The sequence below is a fragment of the Eumetopias jubatus genome, unplaced genomic scaffold, assembly GCF_037043125.1.
Source record: "Eumetopias jubatus isolate StellerSeaLion01/CBP00866 unplaced genomic scaffold, mEumJub1_p1.0 scaffold_6, whole genome shotgun sequence".
Lineage (NCBI taxonomy): Eukaryota > Metazoa > Chordata > Mammalia > Carnivora > Otariidae > Eumetopias > Eumetopias jubatus.
The window spans coordinates 147,812,410-147,821,625 of NW_028274812.1; the positions used below are offsets into that span (position 1 = coordinate 147,812,410).

The window sequence follows — 9,216 nt, forward strand, 5'->3', positions numbered from 1 at the left end:
ATTATTAAGATAGGGAAAGCAAATCACTAGGGAACAATATTGGGATTTCCAGGCAGCACTGTCTACCCACTTAATATTCATTGCTGTGAAGTTAAAATGAATTCCATGAGCATGGATGAGTATTTTTCTTTGGAAAATTTGGGCTTCCCAGGCACTGGCATAGTTAGTTTCAACCTTAAGAAACTTGCCCATAAGTGCAGCGCAAGGAGAGAAAGGAAAGTTGACTTATGGGTACTTACGAGTTTGAAGAGTGGCTAGAGGTGTATACTAGAGTGAATGAGTAGGTAAGTAGTGCATGGTTTGGAGAGGTACTGGAGAGGAGCACTGGGAGTCCTGGGTGATTGATTAGATATGTTGGAGGGGGTGGGCAGGGCAAGGCGCCCATGGAACAGCAAGGTGGAGATGTGCCGTCGGCTACATGGCTCTGACTCTTGTAAGGGACTAAAGATGTATTTTGAGAGTATCAGCTTATAGAGTGCATAGAGCACTTGCAGTACACGAGTGCTCAGGAAGACCGTGTTGAGCAGGAAGGTCATCTAGTTACGAACTTTGAAAAAACATTTACCAAAATATGTGCATTAGATTTAGAGACAAAGGACTCATTGGTGACCCTGATAACCAATTCAGGAGAGCTCCAGGATTCAAGGACACATTCGGAGAGTTGAGAAGGGAGAGTGAGATGACAAACGGAGACGCAGGGTAGAAAGGGGCATTTTGAGAAGTATGGCTGGGATCTGGAGGGGAGGAAGAGAGTGTGACCGTAAGAGAACATGGAGCCAGGGGAGAAACTTGAGCCACTGTAGACAATAATGAGAAGCCAGTAGAGAGGGAGAGGTGGTAAGAACAGTTGAGAGAGCGGGGTCCCTGGGAACGCAGAACACGACGGCCTGAGCACCAGTGGAGGACTAGTCCTCAGGGGGGTTAAGTTCTTGCCACAAAAAGTGTCGTGTGGAGCCCAGCAGCACTGACATCACCCGGGAGCTGGTTATAAAACAGAGAATCTCAGGCCTTGCCCAGACCCATGGAATTTTCATTTTAGCGAATGCCCAGGTGATTCTGTAGGCACATTCAAGCTAGAGTAGCCCTGAGACAAGGCATGTTTCCTTCATGTTAGCAGACAGCAATTTAAAAAGGATGGGAACACATATAAGCACACTGTTTACGTTGGAAGGAAGTTACGTTAGTCTTCATTTGATCGCATTGCCCTGTTAATGCTTAAAGTAGGAGGCAAAGTGGATTAGATGTTTCAAGCAAGCAAATAGTCTTTAAGTAGCTGCTGTAAATCTTACCAGGGAAACACAGAGGGGGAGTGGTATCACCAAGGGTAACAGAGAACTCACCTCCCTCTCGGTGCTTGTTCTCTTGCCTCAGAGATGGAAGTTTGGACTGAAGTTCCCCAAAGTCCTCTTCAGACCCAAAGGGATGAAAGTCATAAGGATGCCACTGCTCTTGCCGCTTCTCTCCTGCGGATGACGCCCCCTGGAATCCCTACACAGGAGATGGGCCCATTGCCAAAAAGGGTGCCGTACTGACCCGGTCTCCTTGCTTTTATTCTGAGTGGGTGACGGGGGTGCAACTGAGCTTCCCAGACCTCAGGCCGGGTGGGGATGCAGGGGAGACAGGTGTGAAGGCCTGCTCACTTCTCAGAGCAGCACGAACTCCGCGGGCGGTGCGGCGTTCCCAGCAGTGTGCAGCAGTCTCCGCGCAGCCACCAGGAAGCCGCGTTTGGAACCAACTACAGTTCAGACTTCTGAGGGAGGATGCTCAGTATGAGAGGAGCCTGTGGACATTCTCAAAATGTGATTGACGGCTCAAAGAATCTAATCAGGACAGTGTGTGCAGGATGCTCTAACAGAATACTACAGACTGGCTGGTTTATAAACAACAGAAATGTATCTCTCACTGTCCTAGAGGCTGGGAAGTCCAAGGTCAACACACAGGCAGATTCGGTGTCTCCTGAGAACAGGCTTCCTGAATCATGTGTGTCCTCACAAGGTGAAAGGGACAAAAGAGTTCTCTGAGGTCTCCTTTATTTTTTTTTAAAGATTTTATTTATTTATTTGAGAGAGAGAGAATGAGAGACGGAGAGCACGAGAGGGAAGAGGGTCAGAGGAAGAAGCAGACTTCCTGCCGAGCAGGGAGCCCGATGCGGGACTCGATCCCGGGACTCCAGGATCCTGACCTGAGCCGAAGGCAGTCGCCCAACCAACTGAGCCACCCAGGCGCCCGTCCTTTATTTTCTTTAAATTTATTCATTTTGGGGGCATCTGAGCGGCTCAGTCATTAAGCATCCGCCTTCGGCTCAGGTCTTGATCCCAGGGTCCTGGGATGGAGCCCCGCATCGGGGTCCCTGCTCCACGGGAAGCCTGCTTCTCCCTCTGCCGCTCCCTGCTTGTGTTCCCTCTCGCTGTGTCTCTCTGTCAAATACATAAATAAATAAAATCTTTAAAAAAAAAAAGATTTATTCATTTTTATTTGACCAAGCACACAAGCGGGGTGGGGGTGGGGGCCTGGATCTCACTCATGGACCTGAGATCATGACCTGAGCCAAAACCAAGAGTCAGATGCTCAACTGACTGAGCCGCCCAGGTGCCCCTGAATTCTCCTTTATACACTAATCATATCATGAAGACTCCACTCTCATGACCTACTCACCTCCCAAAGGCCCACCTCCAAATACTATCATACTGAGGACTAGGTTTCAATCTATGAATTCTGGGAGGTCACAAACATTCAGTCTACAGCAATATGGAAATAAGAACATGTAGGAACAGAAGATTCACAGCGAGAATGAAATGTTAAGGAACAGGAAGTTTCATTTCAGTAGAAAACCAGAAGTTGTGGGAGCACCTGGATGAAATTGCCAGGAGAGATGGATTAGAATTAGATTGTAGGCTAGTGTGCTACATAGAATGGCAGCCCCCAAAGACACCCGTGTCCTAATTCCCAAACCTGCAAATGTTACCTTATGTGGTAAATGGGACTTAGAAGATTGACAAATTTGAAAATCTTGAGATGGAGAGAGTATTCTGGATTATTCACGTGTAATCACAAGGGTCCCTGTAAGGGAAAGAGGGAGTGAAGTCAGTCAGAGAAAGACAAATACCGTGTGATCTCACTATGTGTGGAATTTAAGAAACAAAACAGATGAACCTATGGGGAAGGAGGGAAAAATAAAATAAGATGAAATCAGAGAGGGAGACAAACCATAGGAGACTCTTAACTCTAGGAAACAGGCTGAGGGTTGCTGGGGAGGGGGATGGGGTAACTGGGTGATGGGTATTGAGGAGAGCACGTGATGTAATGAGCACTGGGTGTTATATGCACCTGATGAAACACAGAACTCTACCTCTGAAACTAATAATATGCTACATGTTAACTAAATTGAATTTAAATAAAAAAAATACTGTATACCACATGGACTTAATATTTTAGCATAATATGGATTCATGCTAATATGGAGGATGGTATGGATGTGAGCAGCTACAGCAGCATGGAAGTGAAGGCTTTTGGAAAAACAGATATTGGAGGAGCCAGAAGCTGGGGTCCTGAATGACCTGTCTACACGGGTGCTCATATCACCAAACCGAGTGGAAGAAGCAAGGCACCAGTCTCCATTCATCTAGGAAGAATCTTCTTGATGAGAAATGTAACATAATTGTATAGATCATAGTTTCCCAGGGACACCTTTTTTTTTTTTTTTAATGCAGATAGAAATGTAATGGTTTGGAAATTGGAATGTGGTCTCAGGAAGGGGCCAACCCATCTCCTGATTCTGAGATTGAAGAATGTGCTGATTCTACTTGAAACAGTCATGTCAATAGGAAGAGCCGGTTGAAGTTGAAGCAGGAGAGTTCATCCAGGTGGGCTGTTAAAGACGTGAGTTACAGAGAGTGGGGTTGAAGTATTCAGGTGAGAAGTCATTAAAATGGAAGGACAGAGGTATGTACATCTTGAAGGTACCAGATAGGGTGGAGAATTGGAGGGCTCATGTCTGCAGTGGCGAACTGGGACAGCAAGGGTGAGAGACAGAGGCTTTAGCTGGTCAAGTGGTCTCCAAGTGAATTAAGCATTCCCCATAGTCCAAAGGATCCCACTGAAAGTGGAAAAATGGGTGAGAAGGAGTGAGTAAGAAATTAAAAGACTGAAATGGGGCGCCTGGGTGGCTCAGTTGGTTAAGCGACTGCCTTTGGCTCGGGTCGTGATCCTGGAGTCCCGGGATCGAGTCCCACATCGGGCTCCCTGCTCAGCAGGGTGTCTGCTTCTCCCTCTGACCCTCTTCCCTCTCGTGCTCTCTATCTTTCACTCTCTCTCTCTCTCGAATAAATAAAAATAAAATCTTTAAAAAAAAAATAAAAAATAAAAGACTGAAATGGGCAAGGGGGCTCTCAGAATTCAGCTTCATCCCAGAGATGGATCCCCTCCTGGACCTCAATCTCTTTTAAAAAAATGAGCTGTGCCTACTGTCCAGGTCCTTGGAGCACTCAAGCCTCTGACCCTTGCTCTGGGGTTCTTAAGGAATGGTCTCAGCTCAGGTCTTCATGTCCCGAGGCTTACTCCTGATGGAGGTCCCCACCACAGCTCTTGCTACTCCTGCAGTATTGGCTGAATAAATTTTGTTTTCACCTTCTTTCATCACCATTCGTAATCCACTTTTCACGCTGTTTACAGAATAATCTGATTGTGGCAATGTCTTGTTTATAATGCTTCATTGTCTCCTCACTGCCAAATGGGTCCTCTGGGAAAGCATACACGGGGACACTGTCATCGGAAGCTTGTGTCTGCAGTCCTTTATTATGCTTAGGGAATCTGACAGTTTTAAGAGTCAGATGCTTGCTTTCAAGGATACTGGCACTGATCTAAACCTGGCCAGGTAAAGATGCTTTTCCACTTAGGTTAACCATGTTCAGCGTTTGCTTTTGGCAACCAAGAACACTGACTGATAGTCCAAAACCCTTGAAGAGCCATGTAGTCCTACATTTCCTACATTTCCCTATAGCGTCCTGTGATCTAGCCGTATGTAACTACCTAAATTTTTTTTAACATTGTGTGTCAAGTCTTCATGCCATGTCCATGTTTATTATGACTAGAATCACACTATGATCCTCATTTCCAGCTGCAAACCTCCCACTTATTCTTTAATACACATCACTAGTATCTTCTTTAGTGAGATTTTCCTGACCTACCTCCTCAAGAAGAATTTATCCTACCCTCCGCTGTGTTCCCAGTGCATCTCCTACAAACCTCTAGAATGCTAATTATGACAGACGGTTTATAAACTGTCTCTCCTCCTTTCCGTTATCTGATTTAGCACAGTTACGCAGTAATATAGAAAAGCTACGCAACAAAGACTTTATTAAGTAAATTGTTGGATTTCCTTTTAATAAGGGCAGACAAATACATGCTGCCATTTTACTTTATTTTTTAATGTGAACAGAAACGGTAAATTACTGTTATTACGTTATCAATATTTCAAAGCACCGAGCTGAACTGAGGAATGGATGTAAGTGCAATTAGAAACCACATAAGCCTAAAAACCCCATCTGGTGAGAGACGGCCAAGAACGGGGCTCACTGGGACCTCCAGTGCTGCCAGGCACGCTTCTGCGGGTTTCTAACCGACTGGGCCTTCCATGTCCATGAGCTATTTCTAACCTTACCTAATTTCTCAAACCTCCTGCGCTGGACCAAGACCAGCTCTCCTGCACAGAATCCGTAAGTATAGCCAAAGAAGCAGTGAGAAATAAAATGGTAACTAGGTTAGTAACCGTGGCCTATGAAGAAATTCCCCTAATGGTCTTAGGGTGGAGCCTTGAATATTGATATGCCAACTCGCACCTCAATACCAAAAATCCTACCCCACCCGCCCCTTAAAACATTACTAGAAGATATTTTACTTTTACTGATTATTTTCCAGGGGAAGTGAGAATGGATGGGCCCTCATTTGAGTTAAATCATTCTGTGATGTGCAGCTGTAGTCCCTCTTCCTGGGTGCTTTCAGAGGATGAATTTCTTTTGAATTGTCCCTCTGGCTTTGTTTACTTCTCACTACATAATAAAACATCCCAGGGAAATTTCCAGAGAGCAGGGAATATGCGGCGGTTCATCAAATGTTAGAGAAATAAACATACAGACAGCAAATAGCTCTACTGAAAGGGAACGATTACGGTTAAAGATGAGAAAGGACTAAAGTGTCTCACGTGGGAATTCTAGAGCAGAGGCCGAACTAGTTAACAGTTCCGAACGGGAAAAAGAAGCTGCTCTGGAGATGCCGGGGATCGAACCCGGGGCCTCATACATGCGAAGCATGCGCTCTACCACTGAGCTACATCCCCTGGCGAGGGGCCTCGGCCGGGCAGCCTTCCTGTCCTGTCCAAAGCGCGCGATTACTCGGCGCTCTTTTGTCCTCGACCTGCGCGTGGCGGCCCGGGAGGGAGAATCCCGCCTGCAGCCTCGTCGGGTGGTCCAGGCAGCCTCCTTCCCCATCCGCGGCTGCCCTCAAGCCCGCTGCCAAACCCAGCATCAGGCCGGAAGAGGGCAGGGGTCCTCCAGGATCCTCTGAACAACGTTCTACCGGCCACAGGCTCGTGGCAAATGCCACCCCCAGTTCCTTGCCGCTGGAAGACGGACTCGATCGCGGCGGCTGCCGCACCAACGGGATCCGACCCTGTGCGGATGGACGAAAACGCGCAAATCGTGCCCTGCTTGGTCCCGAGGCAACGGCTCGGCCCACACAGACCTCCGCCACCGGACCTCGAGCCCTTACCTGCAAGCCTGGCTTCCGGAGAGTCTCAGATTCCAGAAGCCGCGATTCCTTCCTTCCCTCTCTCCCTGATCCACGGGCCAGCTTCTCTGCTCGCGTCCCTGGGCCCCGCGAGTCCGCGCCGAGGGAAGCCCGCACCGGCCCACGCGAGCCTCCCGACAGCCGCCATCCACTGGAAGGTTTACCACCTGAGACCCGGTGGCAGGCACAGAAGTCTTACAGGAGAGAGAGCGACTGTTCAAAAGTAAAAATGACAGCACCAAAGGCACACGATCCGTAAAAAGAAAAAAAAAGTCATTGATAAGTCGAACTTCATTAAAATTAAAAACTTCTGCTCTGAGAAAGACACTCTCAAGACAATAAGACGACAAGCCAAAGACTGGGGGAAATATTTGCAAGGCACAGATTTGATAACAGAATGGTATCCAAAATATACAAAGAACTCTTAAAACTCAACAGTAAGAAAACAAACAACTGATTTAAAAAACAGAGAAAATACCTTAACAGACTCTAACCAAAGATACACAGATGCCAAACAGGCATATGAAAAGATGGGCCACACCAAAAGTCACCAGAGAAATGCAAATTAAAATAATGAGATACCAGGACCCACCTATTGGGATGGTCCAAAATCCAGAATACCAAGAGCACCAGGTGCTGGGGAGGGTGTGGAAGGACAGCAACTCTGATTTATTGCTGCGATAAACCATTAAATGTGATACTATTGATGGTGGATCCATGTCTTGATACATTTGTCAGAACCCATAGAATGTACACCACCAAAGTGAACGTAATGTAAACCATGACCTCTAGGTGATAATGAGCTATCCAGGTACATGTTCCTTCTGTTTACCCTGATTTCTTCTCTTTTGTCTTATTAAATCAGCTAGTACTTCCAATGATATTGAGAAGGAGTGGTGGGAGGGGACATCCTTGCTTTACTCCTGATTTTAGCCAGAAGCCTCCCGTTTCTCACCATTAGCAGTAAGCTATAGGATTTTTGTAGATACATATTCTTTATCAGGCTGAGGACACTCCCTTCTATTCTGAGTTTGCTTAGAGATTTTATAATAAATGAGAGTTGGATTTTGTCAAATGCTTTTCTGCATCTATTGATATGGTCATACGATTTCTCTTTAGCCTGTTATATGATGGATTGCATCAACTGATTTTCAAATGTTGAACTAGCCTCCATACCTGCAGTAAATCCCACTTGGGCATGATGTATAACTCTTTTTTTATACATTGTTGGATTTGATTTGCGATTTTTTGAGGATTTTTGCATTTATGTTCATGAGAGATATTGGTCTGTAGTTTCCTTTATTGGGAATGTGTTTGGTTTTGGTGTTAGGATAAAGCTGGCCTCATGAAATGATTAAGTATTCCTGATGCTTCTATCTATTGAAAGAGATTGTTGAGAACTGGTATAATTTCTTCCTTAAATGTTTGGTAGATTCCCCAGTGCACCCATCTGGTCTCAGTGCTTTCTGTTTTGGAAAGTTATTGCTTATTGATTCAATTTCTTTAACATATATAGATTTATTTAGACCTTTTTTTTAAGATTTTATTTATTTATTTGATGGAGAAGAGTCAGAGAGAGAGGGAACACAAGCAGGGGGAGTGGGAGAGGAAGAAGCAGGCTTCCTGCTGAGCAGGGAGCCTGATGCGGGGCTCGATCCCAGGACCCTGGGATCGTGACATGAGCCGAAGGCAGACGCTTGATGACTGAGCCACCCAGGCGCCCCCAGATCTTCTATTTCTGTCAGAGTAATTTTTCCTTTTCCTTTTTATTGTAGAACCTCTTAACATATATGAAAACAAAAGGAATACTGTTAGGAATTTCCACATATCCATTCTCAGTTTTATTAATTACGAACTCATAACCAATTTGCCTCATAATCAGAGTGGCTTTGATGTGCAATTCTGTTCCTATGAATGAGTTCAGGCATCTTTTCATACATTTAATATATTTAAGACTCATTTCTATTTTCCTTCTGTGAGCCATCTTTCATATTTGCCAAATTTTCTGCTAAATTTTTGAAATTTTCTAATCGATTTATAGGTTCCTTTTATATGTATAGGAGCATAGTAATTGGTATTTTTCCAAATATGTCCCTTTTCCATTTCTGGATGCATGCTCTGAACATGTTTTTCTGCTCCCTTTAAGTTAGGTGTGACCATTTTTTTTCCATCCCAAAAGCATGTGGCTTCTCACTTCAACTTTAAAAGGCATGTGCATAATTCTTTAGAGCTCACTTTCATAATTCTTGCAGTGCTCGCTTTCCCTCTGAAATAGCAACTGACAACATTCTAGGTAGAAGCTAAAACACGCTACCTCAAAATGTCACTTTGGCAAAATGGTTGAGTTGGAGGCAAATGAGAATCAACAGATGCAAAAAGAAGCTCTTCCAGAACTTCCTTTATCTACGCAAAACCTGAGAAATGAGGACTGTC

At 45.2% G+C, this 9,216-nt stretch overlaps 1 non-coding gene across 1 annotated transcript; it reads right to left on the reverse strand.

Moving 5' to 3' along the window:
* Nucleotides 1–6,262: 6,262 nt before the first annotated feature.
* TRNAA-CGC (transfer RNA alanine (anticodon CGC)) lies at nucleotides 6,263–6,334 on the reverse strand. Its single transcript has one exon. It is a non-coding gene; the product is annotated as a tRNA-Ala (tRNA).
* Nucleotides 6,335–9,216: the final 2,882 nt, after the last annotated feature.